The sequence below is a fragment of the Carcharodon carcharias genome, chromosome 10, assembly GCF_017639515.1.
Source record: "Carcharodon carcharias isolate sCarCar2 chromosome 10, sCarCar2.pri, whole genome shotgun sequence".
NCBI classification, from domain to species: Eukaryota; Metazoa; Chordata; class Chondrichthyes; order Lamniformes; family Lamnidae; genus Carcharodon; species Carcharodon carcharias.
The window spans coordinates 124,885,380-124,901,001 of NC_054476.1; the positions used below are offsets into that span (position 1 = coordinate 124,885,380).

Genomic DNA, 15,622 nt, shown 5'->3' on the forward strand with positions numbered 1-15,622 from the left:
CAAAATACTACGGATGTTGGAAATCTGAAGCAAAAACAAAGATTGCTGGAAAACTCAGCAGGTCTGACAGCATCTGTGGAGAGAAAGAGTCAACATTTTGAGTCTGTATGACTCTTCAGAAATTCTTAAATTGGTTGTCATCATAACTTTTAGCACACAGATTATTTAGCAAACGTTGTCCAATCGCAGAATCACATCTAATGTTGGACACTGTGTTTTGAGTTTTGCAAGCACATGTTGGTTGGGTACAGTCTGTACCACGCTTGTTGCAAACAGCAGCTGGTTCATGTTATTTGATACAATCTGCCAGTCTTTGGGAAATATGGCCTACATAACTAGTATCGCACGGGCACTGAAATTCATATACCACTTTTCAGGGCTGAAAGTGACAGCCTTAGACTCGTTTATGAGTTTGCATGATATATAGCACACAATGATCTGTTCAGGGATGGAATGACATCTAACCTCCTACCCCTCGCATATTTCTGATATGTGGATGATATGTTTGCTATATTTAAATCTGCAGCTGCATGTAACAATTTCCTTGCATGTCTTAATGGGCTCCATCCTGAGCTCAAATTCACCTTTTAAATGGAGTAGTCAAATAAGCTCCCTTTCCTTGATGTACTAGCTGAGAAATCTGCAGGGGCTTCTCTACCATGGTTTACCACAAGCCTACTTTCATTAGTCAACACATGAGTTTGGATTTCTATAGTTACACGCTATAAGATTGGTCTTATCGGCAATCTTGTAAATGGGGCCCAAGTCATTCGCTCACCATGCAAACTTGATGCTGAAATAGGGTGCATCAAAGGCATCCTGTAGCATAATGGTTACCCTAATCGGATAAATTCACACTGTGTATCACGCAAACTCATGAATGGGCATAAGGCCATCACTTTCGGCCCTGGAAAGTGTCCAGTCTACCTCAGATTACCCTGGAAGGGCAAGGTATCTCAAAAATTTGAGCAACAGGTGAAGTTAGCTGTTTCACACTGCTACTATGCAGCAGCAATACGAGTGGTATTTGCCACTAACAGGATGCTGCCATCAAGCCAAATAGACGTTTTGCTTATCACACAAATGAGTAATGTGGTATATGAATTTTAGTGCCAGTGTGATGCCAGTTATGTAAGCCGTACGTCCCAAAGACTGGCTGATTGTATCAAACAGTATGTCTCAGCTGCTGATCGCAAAAGGCAGGGTACAGACTGTACCCAACCAGCCCATGCTTGCAAAACTCAAAACAGAGTGACCAACATTAGGTTTGATTCTGCAACTGGATATTTGCTAAATAATCCCCAATGTGCTAATAATTACGCTGACAACCAATTTAAAATAGTCAGGCAATGTGGCACATTTGCATGTACTGGAAGCTACATATATTAATACACAGAGCCCCAATCCTTGCAGACAGGAAGAACATGTACATGTATTGTGCCTGTTTCAACAAAACAAGTGACAGCCATTCGCTGACTCATTCCTCAGGACAATGCCTTGACCAATCAGGGTCAAGCTGTCTGGTTTAAATTTCAAACAATGCTTGGCAGTTAATTGTCAGTCATCATCAATTGATGCATTCTCCATGGCAATGCCTCTACCAGAGTTCACTTGCCAACCAATCAACATTCTCTTCTCATGCAGTTTTCCCTTGATATTGGTATTCTTGCGGTGTCCTTATGACTGCAAGATGAAAAGCTTCGGCATGTCTCTTTTTTCAGCAATACTCAAGTTCTGTACTACCAAATGACTAATGGTGTGTTTATTTTAAAGAGATCCCCCTATTCCAAGGACGTCTAAATAAGATGGACAAAGAAAGCTTGTTCCAATCACCCACTATTCAGCTAGTATTACAAATTCAAGTCCACCATTGATACCTTCTTGAGTTCAGTAGCACCAGTCACTCCCATAAGCAGATTAATTATCGTACTTCTATGTGCTTTGACTTACCCCACCTTATATCTATCTTCACTCTTGGGTCATAATCCAACACCCTTTTCCTATGAAACTGGCTTCATGCATGGCTCACCTGAAGGGCTTTCTACTGTCTCATGGTGTAAATATTTGTTGGGAGGCCTTAGAATGGGATGACAACTCCCTATTGTTCCCAATTGTCTTCGTCACCATGGGGAGCATTTTTCCTATGGCGGGTGGGGGCGGGTGCGGACCCAATAGCCGCACTCGATTGGCTGCGCCCCACCGTTTTACGCAGGCAGGCCAATTAAGGCCCGTCCAGTGTAATGCACAGCCAGTAGCGCTCAGCACTATCCGTGTGGGTGGGGAGGAGCAGAGTTGGGGCATGCGCGCAAAAGAATGCAGCAATCTCCCTGAGGCATGGAGCTGCCTCAGGGAGATTGACTGGATTATAAAACTTTTTAATAAATCAAGTAAAATTTTATTTAAATATGTCCCCTCATGTGATAGTGTCACATGAGCTGGGACATGTTTGTGAAGTTTGGAAATTTTATTTATTTATTTTATAAAAGCTTCAGGAAACCTCATCCCACCTGTGGACGAAGTTTCCTGTAAAACGCGAAGGCCACTTGGCCTCTTCGCCTACCCGCCAGCCTCAAGGTTGGATGGGCAGTGTTCCTAACAAGTCTAATTAATTTTTTTAATGGCCTTAATAGGCCGTTGACATTTCAGCAGGTGTGCAGCCACCTCTGCCGCATGCCCGCTGAATGAAATGTCAAGATGACGCACGATGACGTCGGGAGGCATGCCCAACATCATCGCGCGTCACTACGTGTCAGCATGTCGGGCCCACCCCACCCCAACGAAAAGGTTCTGTCCCATGTAAACGTTTTGTTTTAAATAACCTTCTGCAAATGGCTACTGTCTATGGCTTTCCCTTTTGAACTTGTAAAAATCCATTTTGTTTTTAAAACTAAACACTTAAAATAATTCAATTTCTTTAAATCCTTTCTTGGAAAAGTTGTCAAAACTTCCTGAAATACAAGTGCCACAATGCCCAGAGTTTAGACAGTGCAAATATTTGACTCTCTGAACAAAAATAGATAAACTTTACCAAAGTGTTGCTTCATTTTTGGGATCAAAATTGGGAAGAAATGTTCTGAACCATTGTTGTTTAACCCTTGCTTTACAATTGGTGCAACAGTGAAGTTTCACAATTAGCACAGGTATGTTCTCTTCATTTTCTATGCGCCATAAAACCAATGAAGAAGGCTGATTGCCCAATTGTACCTATGCTGCTGTGAGCTCTTCAAGTGGAACTGTCTACTGTAATGCAGTTTTCCTGCTCTTTTCCCACATCCTTTTATACTCTTCCTCCTCAAATGTTTCTACAATCCTATTTAATTGATGACATATCTGCTCCACAGCCTCTTGCAGGAAAGCAGTCCGTGTTCCAAATAGCGTTGGTATAAAAACGGAGGCCCGATGCACCAAAAGGCCTCACTCTGTGCCATAAAATTCTATGGTGTTACGGGCTAGAAATTTGTCTTGGGCAATAGTGCAAAATGAGTGCTATCAGAGTGTCCACCTGTTATAAGGAGCACCTGCCATTAAATTCCATTGACTGCAATGGAACTGAATATCATGTTCTGTGTGTAACAAGTGGCCAACTGGTATCACCCATTTTGTGTCACTGCCTGGGGCAAAGTTTTAGCCCATCTTCTTTCTTCCCAGCACCCCCCACCCTATTCTTTGAATGATAATTCTTAGTCCATGCCCCTTAACAACAGATATATTCATGAGTTGAAACAACCTTTCACTTTCTCTTCTCACAAAATCTTACTTGATTTGGCAAATCTCTATAAAATTCCATTTAGTCTTCCCCGTTCCATCAACAAAGCCCTGATTTTACAAGTCCTTTTTGACGTTTTGGTAAGGTTAAGGCCTCAGACCCAACACAATCCTAGTGATTTGGCACTGCATTTTCTCCTTAGCTCTTATATTTGATGAACTATTACTTTCAGATACCCGAATAAGTTAACAACTTTTTGAACATAAGTTGAACAAATGATCAAGATGGTTACCAGTTCAAGTACCAACACATGCTTAACAGTGTGGTTAATAATGCAGAGTTTATATTAATTGATTTTGAAGATTTCTGTCATCAATCCAGGGCATTATGTGGAGAGATACCATATATTAAATTTAATTTAAATTGTAAACCTAAATGAAACTATAAAGGGAAAAAAAGCTGATAATTCCCTCTAAATCTGGTTTGTGGGTAATGACAGTCCATGATTACAACACCCAGCTCACTTATGCTCTGATTATGGTTAATATTCAACATCAGTCAACCTTCAAAAACTTAGGCTGTCATGCACATCTGCTGCTTTCAAAAATAGTTATTTCACTGAGGTCAGAGGCGAAAACTGCAATGATTAGAGTTATCTGTTAACAGCAGCCTTAAATCAAGAGTGGTTCAATCACTCAAGCTTGTTACGATTCCCTGCAGTGGCACTTAGAGGGCACCTTGTCCAAGGTAAGCAAAGAACACGCAAAAAGCTTCACTTGCTATTTTCCTTACAATTTTTGACTTCTGAAGCACTTTTTTATTGAAATATTGCTGTTGAAAAAATAGAAAATACTAAATGATGCAAACACATCATTAAAGAGATTATTTTTGTCCTTCAAATTTGAGAAGTTGTTACAATCATGCTTCACGTTTTAATAGCACTGACTGAAGTCTATTAAAAAAATTATCACCTTCATTAGGTTCCTCAGTGTACTTTACCTAGGTGGATAAGGCAGGTAGGTTATTCTGTGAAGTGGTCACTAGGAGGTGTTTGAAAGCACCCTAGATTGGCTCACCTGCAAGTATTGAACTACTTCCCCAATGGGCTGAATATGGAAATTGCTACGTGCAGAATTGCAAAGGTTCAGTTATTCTGCCACACTGATATCAGTTTGTTCAAAAATGAAAAGGTTTGATATACAATTTCCACATGATGTCAGGCCAAATTTGAAAAACATATTTTTCCAATTCTGTGGACTATAGAATAATATAATTTTCCTTTATCTGCTTTGAATAAATAGCAATTTCTTATACTTTTAGACAAAATGTCAGTTGTTTTTACATTCCAGTAGGTGCCCAGAGCAAGAATATTGAAAAACAGAAAAGGAACTGCAGCTGATTTTATGCAAGTGAATAAAATACATGACAGGTCTTCAAAAGATCCTCTACACTACAACAACATATTGGAAGTCACACATCTCTGATTCTATCTCCCACATCACCCAACTTCACTCATCTCAGTTTCTAATAAAACCAAAGCATTCACACTCCTAAAGAACAAATAAACTGTGTAATGGTAAAATACATATTATTAGGCCCAATAATGGGCCAGATTAACGTGTCAAATAATGGTGAGGCTTACGGCACTATCCATTATTTATGCGCAAGTGGTACAGAGACTTCAGGTGAAGAGTAAATGTACCTTTAAATGTGAACATCCAAAAACTGCTGTGCAAGTTCCACTACATCACTATTAGCTTTGCAAAAATAACATCTCGCCATCTGCCTCACCAGTGACATACATTAAATGGTGTGACATTTCCATTGTGTTTTTACATGATAAATTCATCTCAGAAAGTTAAAACGTGTTATTTCAAGTCTAAGTACAACAGTGTGATAAGTTTTTATTACTGCCTCGCTGGTATTGAAACTTAACTATGTCAGCAGTGGCTCAGATGGACTCTTGCCTCTGAGTCCAAAGAATTATCTGGTCATCATCACACTGCTGTTTGTGGCAGTTTGCAGTGCACAAATTGGCTGCCATGTTTCCTATGTTGCAACACTTAAAGTACCTCATTGCCTGTAAAGCACTTTTGAGACATCTGTGATGAGTGCATTCTAAATGTACATTTCTTCCCTTTTATTACAAATATAGAGTCTTGTCCTCAGGTATTAATTGTTGTTGGAGATTTTAAAAATGTTCATGGGGATGCTCAGGAGAGAGTTGAATACAATAAGATGAAATATTGTTGCCAGGTTGGTTTTAGGGGATAGAGGTGGATGTTTGGTGGTGAGCAGATACAGGAACATATTAGGGTGCAGAGACAGATGTTGAAGAGGTGATGCTCCAGATATAGAGTCACAGCAGGTGGCCATTTGGCACATCATACCTATGTCATTATTTTAAAAGAGCTATCCAATTAGTCCAACTTCCCCACTCTTCGTCATTGTTCTGCAAATGTTATCTTTTCAAGTATATATGCAATTCCCTTTTGAAATTTACTGTTGAAACTACTTTCAGCGACCCTTTTTGGCAGTGCATCCTAGGTCAGAACTTGCTGGGTTAAAAAAAAACCTCATCTCCCTTCTGTTCCTTTTGCCAATTACCTTAAATTTGTGTCCTTTGATTACCAACTCTTCTGCCACATGAAACCATTTTTCCTTATTTACGCTAGGTAAAGCCTTAATGATTCTTAATACTTCTAACAAATCTTCCCTTAACTTCTCTGCTCAAGAAGGACACTAATAGTTTCCCTAATATTGCCATGGACAATTAAACAACTAACTGGAGGAGGCAGCTCCACAAATATCCCCATCCTCAATGATGGGATAGCCCAGCACATCAGTGCAAAAGACAAGGCTGAAGCATTTGCAATCACCTTCAGCAAGTAATGCCAGGTGGATGCTCCATCTGGGTCCCCAGCATCACAGAGGCCAGTCTTCAGCCAATCCGATTCACTCCAAGTGATATCAAGAAACAGCTGGAAGCATTGAATACTGCAAAGCTATGAGCCCTGGCCACATTCCTGAATAGTACTGAAGACTTGTGCTCCAGAACTAGCCGCGCTCCTAGTCAAGCTGTTCCAGTGCAGCTACAACACTGGCATCTACCCGACAACATGGATAATTGCCCAGGTATGCTCTGTACTCAAAAAGCAGGATCAACCAGCCAATTACTGCCCCATCAGTCCAATCTCGATCATCAGCAAAGTTATGATAGGGATTTATCAACAGTCCTATCAAGCGGCACTTTTTAAAATTCATTCATGGGATGTGGGCATTGCTGGCTAGACCAGCATTTATTGCCCATCCCTAATTGCCCTTGAGAAGGTGATGGTAAGCTGCCTTCTTGAAGAACAGTCTAAATAGAGTAGGTATACCCAAACTGCTGCTAAGGAGTTTCAGGATTTTGACCCAGCGACAGTGAAGGAATGGCGATATTTTCCAAGTCAAGACGGTGAGTGGCTTGGAGGGGACCTTCCAGGTGGTGGTGTTCCCATGTGTCTGCTGTCCTTGTCCTTCTAGATGGTAGTGGTTGTGGGTTTGGAAGGTGCTGTCCAAGGAGCCTTGGTGAATTCCTGCAGTGCATCTTGTAGATGGTACACACTGCTGCTACTGTGCGTCGGTGGTGGAGGGAGTGTATGTTTGTGGATGGAGTGTCAATCAAGTGGGCTGGTTTGTCCTGAATGATGTCAAGATTCTTGAGTGTTGTGGGAGCTGCACTCATCCAGGCAAGTGGAGAGTATTCCATCACACTCCTGACTTGTACCTTGTAGATGGTGGACAGGATTTGGTGAGTCAGGTGGTGAGTTACTCACTGCAGGATTCCTAGCCTCAGACCTTCTCTTGTAGCCACAGTATTTGTATGGCTAGTCTGGTACAGTTTCTGGTCAATGGTAACCCCCAGGGAGACAATAACAGGGTATTCAGTGATGGTAATGCCTTTCAATGGTTAGATTCTCTCTCACTGGAGATGGTCATTGCCTGGCACATGTGTGGCACGAATGTTACTTGCCACTTGTCAGCCCAAGCTTGGATATTATCCAGGTCTTGCTGCATTTGGACATGGACTGCTTCAGTCTTTGAGGAGTTGCGAATGGTGAACATTGTGCAATCATCCACGAACATCCCGACTTCTGATCTTATGATGAAAGGAAGGTTATTGATGGAGCGGCTGAAGATAGTTGGGCCTAGTAACTCGCCTCCTGACTCCCGAAAGCCTGGCTATCATCTACAAGGCACAAGTCAGGAGTGTGATGGAATACTCACCACTTGCCTGGATAAATCCAGCTCCATCAATGCTCAAAAAGCTCAACACTGTCCATGCCAGATCACAGTGCAGAAGGCAGCCCCTTGACCCATCAAGTCTGCAGTGGCTCCCTGAAAAAGCATTCTACCTATCCCACTCCCCTGCCTTATCCCCATAACGTTGAACATTCTTTCTTTTCAGGTAGCAATCCCATTCCCTTTTGAATACCTTTGATCGAACCTGCCTCCTCACTCTCTCAGGAGGTTCATTCCAGACTCCAACCACCCTCTGGATGAAAAAAGTTTTCACACATTACTGTTACTCTTTTTGCCAATGACAAAGCAGCCCACTTGATTGGCACCACATCCACCACTGACGCAGCGGCAGCAGCGTATACAATCTCCAAGATGCACTGCAGCAGCTCACCAAGCCTCCCTCAACAGTACCTTCCAAACCTGCGACCTCTACCATCTAGAAGGACAAGGGCTGCTGATGCTTGGGAAACCACCACATACAAGTTCCCCTCCAGACACAGACCATCCTGACTTGGAACAATATCACTGTTCCTTCACTGTTGCCCAGTCAAAATCTTGGAACTCCCTTCCTACAGCCCTGTGGGTATACTTACACCACATGGATTACAGCAGTTCAAGAAGGTGGCTCACCACCACCTTCTCAATGGCAGTTAGGAATGGGTAATAAATGCTGGCATAGCCAGTGACGCCTTCATCCCATAATAGTATAAAACAAAATGTACCTGAAGTCTTTCATCCCTGTACTATTCTAGTAAGTCTTATCTGCAGATTTTCCTGAAGGTTTGTACTTCTGCCCCAAAGTGTGGTACGCAGAATTACATTAGCATGGCTGTGGTCTAACCAGTGATTCACAAAGGTTTATTATAACTTCCTTGCTTTTGTACTCTATGCCTCCATCTTTAAATCCTAGAATCCCCTAGGTTTTTATTTAAAACGGTTTTGTCAACTTATCCTGCCGCCTTGAAAGATTTGTGCATGTACAACCCTAGATCTCTTGATTCTTTCTTCACCTTTAAGATTGTGCCAGTGTACATTGTCTCTTCTCATTCTTCCAACAAAAAGCATCATATGTTGTTAATGATGTGCTGGGAGCATCACATGGTTCAAGGTCTGGAATACCTGTGCCAGGAGCCTGAAAAGACCCCTGGCTGCCCTCACATGGTTCAAGGTCTGGAATACCTGTACCAGTAGCCTGACAGGACCCCTGGCTGCCTTCGAAGCACCAAAGTGCTTTTGTTTTAAATTAAAAAACTCCTACAGCATTGCTCAATGATCAAAAATTCAGAGTTATAAAATAAGCTGCCCACGGGTTGTAGGAGATAAAATCAGGGTCAGATTTAGTGACTGATTAAATCAAATCCCATTTCTGTTGGATATAAGCCTCAGGCCCCTACATCAATGCCTGCCTGCCATTGCATTATTATCCGCCTTGTGAAAGCACATTGTCATCCGACTCTTCATCTCATACTCCAACAAGCACTGCTCCCATTATCAAAATATGATGTATTGCTATTAGTGATCCAGTGGCTACCAGAAGATGAAGGGAGGCAATTGACTTTGCTGGGGGCAAGGATATAAGTAGGAAGGCAATAGAGAACATGTAAATGCATGTTTGTTATGGAAAATAATTTATGAAATACTATTTGTATGCAAATCTAATTCAGAAAATGGTTTACTACATCTCAATTTATTTTGGCTTTAGGATTGATAGTGCAATTTTTATCACTTGCATGACTGGATAGAGGAACTGTCCTATCTGCTGAACATAACAGTATTTCACAGACTGAATTCAGAAATATTGTAAGAAAATAAACACTTCCAAATTCTTGTGAACTTCAGTTATCATTGTAAGTCTTAGCTCAGTCTAGCACTTTGATCTGAGCCTGGAGGACATAGATCCAAGCCCAACTGCAGAGACTGGAACACATATTCCAGGCTGACATTTCACCTCCACCACTCCATCTAGTCTGTGGGGAACCAGTAAGTACCTGGTCAAAATGAAAGTGAATAACATGTTATCTGACAAGTAAAACACTACCAAAAGAACCCACATTGTTCAAAAGTAGTACTCAGCATGATTCATCACTTACCTGATTATATCAAAAAATTGCATCTCGGGCCACCTTTTCTTTCCAGTTTTTGTAAGGCTCTAGTATATCTTTTACAGCCCTTACTACGTAGATGTTTGTGACAGAAGATAGATGCCAAAAATGATAATTGTAGCACTTATAACTCTATTCCAAAAATTTACACAATTACCAAAATATTCAGAGGTGACTCCAAGAATATTGTTTGCATTTCCACAAGGGATGGCAGGACATTCTAGCATCCTTCTTGTCAAGGTCAGTAAGCACAATGATCTCTTTCATCTCATTCAATCTCAAAATTCCAAACAGCTGTAACCCATCACTTGGTTAATAACAACTATCACTCCTGTATAATGAGGCTGTAAGGAGATTAACCTATCAGCCAGTGCTATACCAGAGATGAACTGAAGTAAGTCATATGATGAGTAACCCCAGTAGATGACTGCATAACTGAGTGATAGTTACCTCAAAAGTGGGACTATTTATCATTATCACAATCAACTGGGATGTACTTGACAATATCCAAATTTTAAACAGCATTTTGCAACCCAACAAAATAACTTAGAGCTTCTTTATTTTTTTTTATGGTCAGTAACTTTCCTTTTAATGTTAAATTGTTCTGCGAGCGAGTCACATTCAAACAGCGTGCAGTGCACGCCACACATTGAGGGGGCCCCTCTCAGGGATATACTTCACCCCGCAGCCATCTGGAAACAGGTGCTTCTCAGCCACCATGTCATCAAAGTCCTCGGTGTTGAACTTGGTGAAGCCCTACTTCTTGGAGATGTGAATCTTCTGCCTTCCCGGAAACTTGAGCTTTGCCCTGCGGAGGGCATCAACCACGTGCTCATTGTTCTGCATCTTCGTGTGCAAAGATATGATGACCTGGCCAATGTTCACAGGGGCAACTGTGCCCTGAGGTTTGCCAAAGGCACCGCGCATACCAGTCTGCAACCTATCAGCACCAGCACACGACAACATCTTGTTGGTCCGGATGACATGAGAAGGGTGCAGGCGTATCCGGATGTGGAATCCATCCCTGTCTTGACCATGTACTTGTTGGCTCAGATAAGAGCCGCCTCCAGAGTTTCGGAGGATAGCTGCTTGTATGCATTGGACACCATGTGGCCACACAACGGGAACTCATCCATCTTGGCTTTCTTGGGACCCAGGTCGAAAATCCTGGACTTGGGATCAGGGACACTCCGACATAAATGGGATTTGGGGTAGGATTTGTTCTTACAGTATCTGTAACAGCGGGCTGGTCGGTGGCCCATCCTGCTACCTTTTTGAGGGGTGTTTTTGTTTGAAGTCAGTCGGGGCCTGAGGCCTACTGGTATTTTCCCGCAAATGGGGCAGAATGTTCTGGAGGTGACAAGGGTCTTGCCTGCCAGCTGGCGAGAGACCTACTTAGCCTCCTTTGGGGAAGGCCTGCTGATCCACAAGCCAATAAGGCAGTAGTCAGTTTCCCCGGTATCAGGGCCCTGGGGGTGGAAGTTGAGAGCTTCCAACCAATCAGAGACCGGCAGCTCTTTTGCCCAGCAATGTCACTGGGGAGGTGGTGGCTGCTGCAGGAAATACACGTATTGGAGGCCTTGGATTATGGAGAGACCCAGGCCAGAGGTAAGGGCACAGGGTTGGCGGGGGTGGTGGAATGACACTAGCAAGGAGTGGGGGGGGGCGAGGTTTGGCTCTCAGCAGCCCCCCCCCTTCTAGTTTTTCAATGAGAGACCCCCGTCCCGCCACCCCCTTCCCCCAGGAGATGACAAGCACCATTTTACTTGCCGTGCATGCTGTGTGGCAGCAGGCTAGCCCACAGCTGTGTTAATGCTAATGGTGCACAGGGATGAGGCCTTCAAGTGGCCATTAATTGTCCACTTAAGGGCCTCAATTGCCAGCGGGGCAGGAAGGTCAACCACAGGCCTTCCCTTCCCAGACTTAATCAGTGGAGATGGGAAGGCGGCGGCAGGGTGCTCAACTGCCATCCTCACGCCTGATTAAATGTACTCCCTGCCTCCAAACACACCACTGTAGCCCCTAGTGTCCTTTTCTTGTCAATTTTTCCCCATTTCTGTCCTCTGCTGAAAATATTTCCATAGTACACTCAATGTTATCACTCATGAATCAGTTTTTTGCAGCCCTTTGCCTCTAATACCACACTTAAGCAACCATTTCGTCATTGGAGCTCGGTCAGTGAATATTAACAGGCTATTCAAATCTGGGGTTCATTATACTCCAGACTGACCATCATGTTCTCCTGAATTGAGAGGTGCACTTGATGTTGCGAATATGAACTTTCAAAAGGCATTTGATAAAGCACAATATAATAGACTTGTCAGCAAATCGCTGGATCAAAATCCTGGAATTCCCTCCCTAACAGCATTGTGGGTGTACCTACACCACATGGACTGCAGCAATTCAACAAGGCGGCTCACCTTCCCAAGGGCAGTTAGGGATGGGCAACAAACACTGGCCTTCCCAGCAATGCCCACATCCAATTAAAGAATAAAAAGTCCATTGGGACCATAAAAGGGATACAAAATTGGCTAAGGGACAGAAAGCAGGGAGTAAGCAGATATTTTTCAAATTGTTGGGGAGTGCTCCCTAGGTGTCGGCATTAGGATAACTGCTGGTCTTCATATATTATTAATAAATTGGACTTTAGGTATACAGGAATAATTTCAAAGTTTGCAGGTGATGCTGAACTTGGAAGTGAAATAAACAATGAAGCAGATAGTGACATACTCCATAAGAATATAGACTGGTGAACTGGGCAGATGCAATTCAATACAGAAGTGATACATGTTCATAGGAAGAATGAGGAAAGGCTAAACTAAATGGTACAATTTTAAAGGAGGTGAAGTGTCACAAATGCGTAGTTGAGATATTATGTATTTTGAGTGGAATTTTCTGTTCCTGCTGATGTGGGGCATGTTTCGTGCCGTGAACAGACAATATGGCGAGAAGGCCAGGAATCGGTTTCACCACATCGGTTTTTGGATAAAGGATATTCAACCTGTAAGGAGAAACTGTTTCTAGTGGCAGGAGGTCAGTAACCAGAGCGCACTCAAAAACAGAAGTGACATGGGGAAACATTTTTATAGCATTGCTGTAATCTGGAATGCAGTGCTGAAAAAGAGTGCTGGAAGCAGATATAATAGTAACATTCAAGAAAAGGGAAAAAAATTGAAGAGATATGGGGTTCAGCAACTCAATAGTTCAATAGTTCTACCAAAAAAGGAACAATGGGCTGAATTGCCTCCTCCTGTGCTATATCTGTAGTATAAGGGTCTGGCACATATAGGGTTAATGTGAGACTGAGTACAGTACCGCCCACACAATGATCTAAGAAAGCAGGGTTAGCCTGGTGTTGGACAAAGCCACATGTACCAGCAAGCATGGGGACATCCTAGCTTGTACCCTTTACTATAGATTCATAAATAGTTCTAAGAGTCAATAAAGACTTAGCTAACCTATATATGGCTATGAAGACTTCTTCAGACCTACCAAACTGTAAACAACACCCTACAACATGGTGGCAGTGAAGGATGGACCCTGAAATCCCAGAGAAGCTGAGAAGGAACTCAGAATCTCAAACAAGGAAAACTAAAGAAACAGAAGCCAACCTAAATTTGCCCAAGTCGAAGACACAGTTGGAGATCACCTAAAAAGCTCCGCTGCAGACGTGGAAGCTGAAGGACTCCACCAGGGCATGTGGAGGTCCATTGCCAGACCTGATCGAATGCAGGGTTAACGGCCCTAGCTAGATCACAAAAGGCCGGGCAAAATGTCAAAAAGGGAAAAAGGCTGAAAGGCAGCAGACGAATCCACTGTGCAGATGAAAAGAAGAACCTGAGTGAACACAGTCAGGAGACTTAGCCAAATCACAAGAAGGGTGAGCAATATACAGTAAAATAGGCAGCTATCAGGATCAGTAGTAGCATTCCAGATTGCAGCCGCAAGAAAGCTGCAGCAATGGATCCACAGCCGGCACCATAACTCGTGAGGGCTGAGATCGACTGAAAAAAAAGAAAGTTTTTTAAAACTGACGACAGAGTTTAAAAGTCACCTTTCAGTTTATTTTCTCTGACTTAAAAATCCAGTAACTGGCCCAAACAGCTTGTTTTGACACTCCCTGGGGAATCGATTAGTTTGGAGAATCGAGCCCACAATCGCAGTGGGAGTCCCCTGAAACCCAACAAAGCAGGCGAAGAACAAAGAGAAACAAAAAAAAGGCAGCTGCAAAACCATCTTGAAGAGAAAAAAAAACAGCCATGGATAGTAAATTAAAACTGCCAGATCAATTTATGCTAAGGGCCAAACCCAAAATTGGAGGTCTTAGAGAAGAAATTTTTTACATTACAGGAGCACATCGGGATTAAGTCAGAAATCAGAAAAAAATACAAGTTAATGTGTTTTTATACTGGTTTGGTGTATTTGCGGATGAAGTAATCCTAATACAGTGTATTGATGAATCCTCAACCAGCTTCAATTAAATATTAAAAGCCTTTGCAAATACTTTAATCTTCAAATTGTGGAGCGCACAGAGTTTAAGGAGGATTGAAGACCCCCAGTAAAGCTACAAAAGAGTATAAGATATTACCCTAGCAAACCACATGAGGGTCCCAGAGAGACAAGGAACTTTCCAGAAGTCCCAAACATATATCTTTGTGGAAACCCCAACACTTTACTCAAGCTACAACAGCTGGTGGCAGAGTGGGCAGCTGACTGTGAATGAAGGAAAGCTATCTGATGAAGTCCAAATACACAAACTTTGCAAAAGAAAAATGAAGTAAGGTTGGAAAATTTATGCATCAAAGCTGAATTGGAAGATTTAATTCAAGCTGGAGTATATACCTTTAAGAACACACAATAAACTAAAGTCTTCAGCAAACCAAACTGTTTGAGGTCTGAACAAACAACTTTCTGAGGAGTCACAAAGAAGCCAGGAGGAAATAACTCTGAACTCAATTGTTGGCAAATCAAAGCGGAAGTTGGGAAAACTCAACCAGAAATACAGCCAAGCGTGACAGCAGGCACAAAATGTACTCAAAGAAGTTGCAACCTTGAAAGAACTGAAGAACTAGTTGGCAGAGAAGACTCAGGAATGCTCTATATTCCAGGAGGAAGCCAAGGGGTACAAGAAAGAGACTGCAGAGCTGAAGAAAATGATTGGACATTTGGAAGAAAACTTAAGAAAACATTATTTTTCCAAAAATATATATGAAGAAATGAAAATTAGGAACCTAGAATGGCAGAGCATATAGAACTTCTACAAAAGTGCATGAAGAGACTTAGAAACAATTGGCAGAAGTGCAATTACAGAATGTGAGCTTGAAGGATAGTGCAGAGAGATTGTGTTATGCTAAAGAAAAACTGATCAGTGTAGAGAACCAACTTGCACGTTCAAAAGTGAGTTCATAAAGAAAAAACAAGAACTGATGAGAACACTGGAATGTCACTCACAGGAAGTAGAACACTTGAAAGAGGACTTGAAATGCTTAAACAACAAACTTGTAGAAGCAAATCCAACAAAGATCTTCAA

At 42.3% G+C, this 15,622-nt stretch overlaps 1 pseudogene; it reads right to left on the reverse strand.

Moving 5' to 3' along the window:
* Positions 1–10,713: 10,713 nt before the first annotated feature.
* Positions 10,714–11,354, reverse strand: LOC121283417 (annotated as a pseudogene).
* Positions 11,355–15,622: the final 4,268 nt, after the last annotated feature.